This window comes from Miscanthus floridulus, chromosome 11 (assembly GCF_019320115.1).
Source record: "Miscanthus floridulus cultivar M001 chromosome 11, ASM1932011v1, whole genome shotgun sequence".
Taxonomy (NCBI): Eukaryota; Viridiplantae; Streptophyta; class Magnoliopsida; order Poales; family Poaceae; genus Miscanthus; species Miscanthus floridulus.
The window spans coordinates 58,244,300-58,251,174 of record NC_089590.1 but is presented as its reverse complement, the minus strand read 5'-3'; the positions used below and the strand labels follow the sequence as shown (position 1 = coordinate 58,251,174).

The 6,875-nt window shown below is 47.9% G+C and overlaps 1 pseudogene; it reads right to left on the bottom strand.

The window, feature by feature from the left end:
• Positions 1-201: 201 nt before the first annotated feature.
• LOC136492904 (uncharacterized) lies at positions 202-813 on the bottom strand (annotated as a pseudogene).
• Between the last annotated feature and the right edge of the window lie 6,062 nt (positions 814-6,875).

The window sequence follows — 6,875 nt, the reverse complement described above, 5'->3', positions numbered from 1 at the left end:
TCCAAGAAAAGCAAAAATGGAAACAACTAAGGAGTACTTCAAGAGCTGATCCAGACCATCAAAAAGACGAACTACCCTCGATCAGTTCGAAGAACAAGAATGCAGAGAAAGAACGACGAAATAATCCTTGAAGAACCTCCAGTTCCATACCGCCCCACAGGAGGCCTCAACACCGTCCCATCCAAGCTTGATCACGCGTGTCTACTGCGATGACGACGCCTCCGGTAGTATTTCGTCGTCCGCCGGAAGCGGCAACACCCCCGCCAAATCCGGCGTCGAGGTCCGCGGCAACTGCGTCTGCGCTAGCGGTGGCGCCGATGCTGATGACGACGCCTCCGCTAGTGTCTCGTCGTGCGCCGGAAGCAGCAGCGCCTTCTCCAAGTCCAAATCCGGCGTCGCCGACGTCCGTGGCAACTGCTATAGCGCTGGCTCCAATGCTGACGGTGAAGGCGCTGGAGACGATGGCGGTGGCTGCTTCCACGGCAGCACGGGATAGGGACTCTTGCGGGCACGCCATCACCTCCGCAGTGAGAAGCCATTGGTCGATGTCCCTCTCGCACCTGGCGCTGCCGCCGCAGTGGAACGCGTGGTCGCAGGAGAGCGTGCGGACCTTCTCGCCGGCCTCCATGCTGTCTTGGCACATGGTACAAGTGTAGTTCAGCGTCGCGTCAGGGTGGTGACGCCGCCGAGCGTGAAGAGGCGCATCCGTCGCCATGGGCACCACATGATAATGAAGACGACGCACACGGCCACAGCGACGACGGGAAAGAAGACGACGAGCACGGCGCTCCAATAGTCGTCGGGGTCGGCCATCGGTCCTTCGCTCCCCTGAATCTTTCGCCTTCTCCTCTCGATGGCTGCTCTCTCTTGCTCTTGCTCTGGCTTTCTCGCTCGCTCTCCCACATCGTTCTTTGGATTGTATTGTGCTCGTTTGAGAGTGAAAGGCTGGCCAAATTGGCGAGGCGGCACGGCTAATGCTCAACGCGGAACTGCTGATAAGTCGGTTGGTCAGTTTGTTACAAGGTGGGACCCGCGGTTAGATTCCCTACGGCGGCAGTTCGAACTGGAGTAGCAAGGGCGGAGGGGGCTGGAGATGGAATGCTAGCAGATTCCCAAGTTTGGTTTGCGAAATCTTTAGAAGTTGGATGTTTCATACAGAGCTCATTGACATTGGTGAAGCCATTAGTAACGGCAAGGCAATGTGCATGGACTACTCTGAACGCAGGCCGACGAATACAGCAAGTCGAAGGCAACAAGGCAATTGATGGGCCGAGTCATTCGAAGGAGCCTAGGCCCAGAAGGAATTCCGAACCTTTTTATGGCCGATCGCCCCAAGTTGTCGGAACTGTTACAGCCATTGGTGGTGCCTGGCAGAGCTTGAAAAATCATTTCTCTTAGGTTTGGTAGAAGGCCTGCCGACCTAAGTGGTTTCAATTTCGTGTTGGTGGTTGTGGACATCATCTCTAAATATACAACCATTTTCTCATACTGAAGCGTCCTTTATACGACCATTGTGGGGGTGGATCTACAGTTGTGCCAAGGTATTTCAATTCTGGACACACCTAACATTTCTGAAGAAAAAGAATAGTAGTTAGTAAGCATATACACATTTATAATATAGTTAACCCTCGGCATTATTGTCTCTGTCTTATGTTCATCCAAACACAGAAAACACGCCCATGCGGACACATGGGCCCATCCCCACCCATAGCCCCCGAACCACCCTAATACCACCTTCTTAACTCGACACCGAGCAGCGTGACTTAGAGTTGAGCAGAACTCGGAACCACCAAATCAGCCACCGGGAACCTTAGTAGCGATGTCAAATCCCGCCACGGCGCCACCCGCCGTCCGCTTGTCCGGCCTGTCCCCCCCCCCCCCAATCCGCCTATCCCCGCCCACCCGCCCACCATCTACAGAATATACCACCAACGTTGTGCCTATAAGCTCCATCATCGCCGCCTCACCCTCTTCCACCGGCACAACCACCCCAGATGGCATCATCGGCCCTTCTTCACTAACTCTTTCTAACCCTTTCGTCTCATCCGAGGGAGCTGCACCCTCCAGGAATCTAGGGCCAAGCTTCTCCTACACACCTCCTCCACCACCCAACTCTAGTAGTCCTCAACTCGTTTGAGTTTATACTAGAAACACTTGTTTTTTTACCTTTCCTCTAGCCCACGACGTTGCGATGGTCGATGTGACGCTATTCAAGGTTGTGTGGAGAAGGGCCGAGTAGTTCAAGACACCCCTTCTCGACCTCCCATCCACACTTCCACAACAACACAAGTACATCTCCCTGGCACTTCAAGCCTTCCACTACAAAACCAATAGATGATGTGTGTCCGTCTTGTCTACGACCACTGCATCACAGCGTGTTTCTACCCCACCTGTTGTTTCTCCTATCTTTGCTCGGGCCATCAGGGCCATGACTGCAGGTGTAGGTGCACTGCACTTTGTTCCGGCAACCAAGCCAGACCATCGCCACATGGTAAGCGTCGAGTGGCCACTGCACTTGCAATCGGAGTTTTTTGAGGAGATCACCGAGGGATGATATATGTCCCTACCTAAATTTTTATTATCACAGATGCTGGCGGAATCGAGAATGGTAGTTAAAAAGTTGGGTTAGAAGGCAAGGAAGAGGAGAGAAGAACACGAACACCAACAACATATGCAAAGAGAAACAACCACCACAACATACACAGAGGAACAAACATAGCTACAAAGTTAAGGCATGAGCTCCCGCGACTGGGGTTGGTTGTTAATCACTGAGTAATGCACCACCAAGCCGCAAAACTTCGATGAACTCCATTCCGCATGCGACCATAATAACACTGAGTCAAGATTGGCAGGCGATGATAGTACATTATCTATGGGGCACATCTAGGATCCAATTGTCATCTCGTGACACCCCTAGAGGGGAGGAAGCCAAGGATCGACGACTGGAGAATGAGGAGATCCAAGAGAGGGGATCATGTTCTCGCTAATCCGGCATATGGTGAGATGATGCAATTAAAGATCATGGAGGACATCAAGGCAAAAATGATGTGGCAGTAGACACCATCCAACAAACAACTTGTGTGACCATATAGAAGTGGTAGCGAATGGACCTTGTAGAAAGGTTGTGTCAAAATTTGAGACGGTCCTTCATGGTGACACCTACATGTAGGTCGTGACATCATCGTCACCAACGCTGCCCGAAAGAACAGGGGCACCCCACATGCTTGTCTCTCTGCAGCATCTCTTTTTTCCCCAATATCAAATCTCTCCCAAATCTCTCAGTTTGTCCCTGCTATGGCCAGATCCTCGCTTCTGGTGGCTAGATCCATGTGCGTCGGGAGAGGATCTATGGAAGGCGACAGTTGCTCAATGCGGCTAGCAGTTCCTGGCTGGCTCATGCTGCTACCAACCACGGTGGCGGTGGCTGTGCTCGAGGTTACAATCGTGCGGCGCAGGGCACGGGTGAAAGTTGGTCCCCTGCGTCAACCCCCTTCACGTCGCCGCGACGGTCGAAAGCCCCCACCTCAACGAGCTCTCAAATCAAATGTGTGCTCCATGTTGGGCTGCCGCACCATGCTTGCTTCGCTCTCGCGCGTGAGGTGGTTGCTAGAATGATGCGGGGCGACGACATGCACCCCGACTACCATAGCTCTCGAGCGCTGGTCCTCAAGTGCTGCTAGGAGGGGTGGTTTCAAGTGGTTGATGCCCTCCACAGTCGAGTCACAGTGCCACAACATGTTCCTAGCCATGGATGGTTGGAGGCAGGCCCGTCCCATGGGGGAGGGCAGGCAGTGCGACGCCCGGGGGCCCATGAGTATACGTATATGTAGTACATGTATTTGGCTCCATACGGTCACGTCCAGTTCAGTCTGCGGCTTTGCGCGGCAACCCTTTCCTATTCGCGACTCCGCGTCAAAGCATGCGTGCTGTTGCGCCGCGGCGGCTGTTCCGGCGTTCCCAAATCCTGAAATCCTGATTTCCGTAATCTGGAATCCCGTGATCCCAGCAGGCGCCCACTAACCCAGCTGCGCTGCAGTCCCTTCATCCCTGTCCCCGACTCTTTGCGGTAAGTGATTATGGTTTCAGTTCATCAATATTTATTGTTTGTTCGATCTGAAAACTTCAGTTTCTTTTTTACCTTGCAATCCAATACATACAAGCATCAAGCGATAGTGCAGCGAATTGTTGATCTATTAGTTTAATTATTTAATTCATCAAGGAACTTATGGACATGCCACAGGCAGCAGGCTGCCCATAATTTGTTTTAAATTTTAAGTCATTTCATGGATTTCACCGTTCTTTAAGCTTCTTTGATGTATTGTCGTTTTTTAACAAACTATATTTTGCGAGTTAACTCTTATTACCAGTAGTACTATATAGTTCAATCTCGTGATATTAAAATATTAGATTGTCGGGACTTCATTGTCTTGTTTGTCCAAGGGCCCTAGAAATTGTTGGGACGGCCCTGGTTGGAGGCCAAGCTCGGGATGTGCCCGCTCAACAACCTCGTGGACACCATCTGGAGCACGCTCATGGCCAGACTCCACGCGCGCAACGAGCACCTGCAGACCCACGCGCCGACATGCAGGTAGATGCTACCTCGACCTTGAGGGGGGTGCTAATGCCATCATGCATTGGTGTCCTCAGGAGGCGTTCAACGAAGGCTGTTGTGCGCCGCCATGGCGAAGGTCCTAGAGTGGCAGATTCGAGTGCTCATCCACAACCTCCCTTGGTGTCATGCCCCACTGATCTGCTAGCCCGGTCTAGGGCTCAAGCAATGGCAATGTCGTCCCCATGCCCACCACACTACAATGTCGTGTCTTGAGTTCGTCCTGATTTGAGAAGGTGTTCCTATAGACTATAGTCTAGGGGTTTGGGGGATCCTTGGGTGAAAAGTGTGTCTAACCTATCATTGCAGTTTTGACGATGAAGCTCTGGGACGTAGTTACCAAATTTATATAATAAAATAATAACATTTATAATACTAAATAAATATGATTATATTCTTTATTAATTATATTTTCATAGCATAGCTATTTGATGTTATAAATCTTTGAAATTTTCTCTATAATTTTTGTTAAACTTGAGATGTTTTGACTCTTCAAGAAAGTTGAAATAACTTATAATTTGAAATGGAGGGAATAATATGATTTACATAGACTGACTCAAACTTGAGCTAATTTGACTGGTACGGATCCCATATTTGCATTCTTTTATGGATGGAAGGAGTATACTCCCTCTGTTCTGAAAATTAAAGTCGTTTTAGGGGATTGGAGTTTTTGCACAAATGAAGTTGTTTTAGCTCGTGTAACTATCTTTTGGACGCGAATGCCCCTCGACTCCTTTTCCTGCTCGCCTCCCCCATTAATAGCGACCCTTCGGTAGGGGTCCCCTCGCTCCCCATTCCGCTCTGCCATGCAAAATTCATGGGTCCAGCAAAAAACCACTCTAGCTATGAACATTTGTTGTTTGAAAGATATCCGTAACCATATTTAATAAGGGTAGACAGGAAAAAATTAACCTTAATTAATCACTCCTTGGTATGCTAAATCATGTTTAAAATGACCTGAATTACCAGTATCAAGGGAGTATTGTTGGGTCTATATGTGGTGGTTTTTTTAATGTGACTGTCTAACAGATTGGTAGCCTTTGTTTAGCTGTCGGCATGCTTATTGAGTTGTTTTTAGCTCAATATTTTCTATCTCACATATATATACGGTTTCTGGTGCGGTTTTCCCTTAAATGCTAGATCAATCTTATTTAATAAACAAACATTGTTAATAAAATCAAAAGGATACGAAGAACTTTTTTTTTAGTTTTTGTCCCATCGAGAACTTAAAACTAATAAATTTGAACGGTTTCAAATTAAATTAGAAAAGTATAAAGAACACTGAAGAAGCACCAGCTGAACCAATCCCCTTGGCCATCATCCCACCAAGCCCATCCAACAGTGGTGCTGCCCCCCATCTTTTTCCAGGGAGATCCTTGTGGGCATTGCAGAGGGCTTCCTGCAAATTGAGCCAGAGAGTGTCTCGGCTGCTCTTCTTAAAAAGGATGACTTAAATGAGTACCAAGCAAGAAGTGGTTCTTAGTGTACTTGTCTCATGGACAGTACAGCTTTTGTCTTTAGTCTTTCAGTTGCTTTACTCCTACCCCCAGTAAATGTCCTGGGTGAATAAGAACTTGTACTGCACTATCTGGTGTTCTGATACCTTTTGGAGCTTCTTAGTATGTAATCATGAACCTCTTTATCCTATCAAATGTCTAAGTTATAGTTTAGTTTACTTTGCTGTTGTTCTCTGTACTCAGCTCATTTCTTTTTATTTCTGTCCTATGTTTACTCTGAACTTTTTGTATCTGTGGCTCATGAATAATTCCTTAATGTTCTGGTTTGGCATGTGGATGACCAAACATTTCCCTTTGAACCTCACCTGTGTTAATGGATCGAAATAGATCCACAAAGATCTTAGTTTGGAATGCCAGGGGGATCAATTCACAAGAAAAATGGGATGCAATTAGGGATAAAATTAGTGAAAGTGCCTGCCAGATTCTTTATATTCAGGAAACAAAAAGAGAACTCTTTGATAGCATGTACATTAAAATATTCTGCCCAAGAAATCTCAACAAGTTTGCCTTTGCTCCATCTATTGGTGCCTCAGGAGGGCTACTCACTGTTTGGAACAGCAACCTATTTGAGGGGACAGTGGTACAGTCTAACTCATGTGCTATTACAGTTAAATTTTTTGCAGGCAAGACAACAAGAACTTTCATGTCACTAATATCTATGGTCCCTCTAACTCCTCCTAGAAATTGGGTTTTGTTACTTGGCTGATGAATCTTGACAGCTGAGTTTGAAGACTGGGTGATTGCTGGTG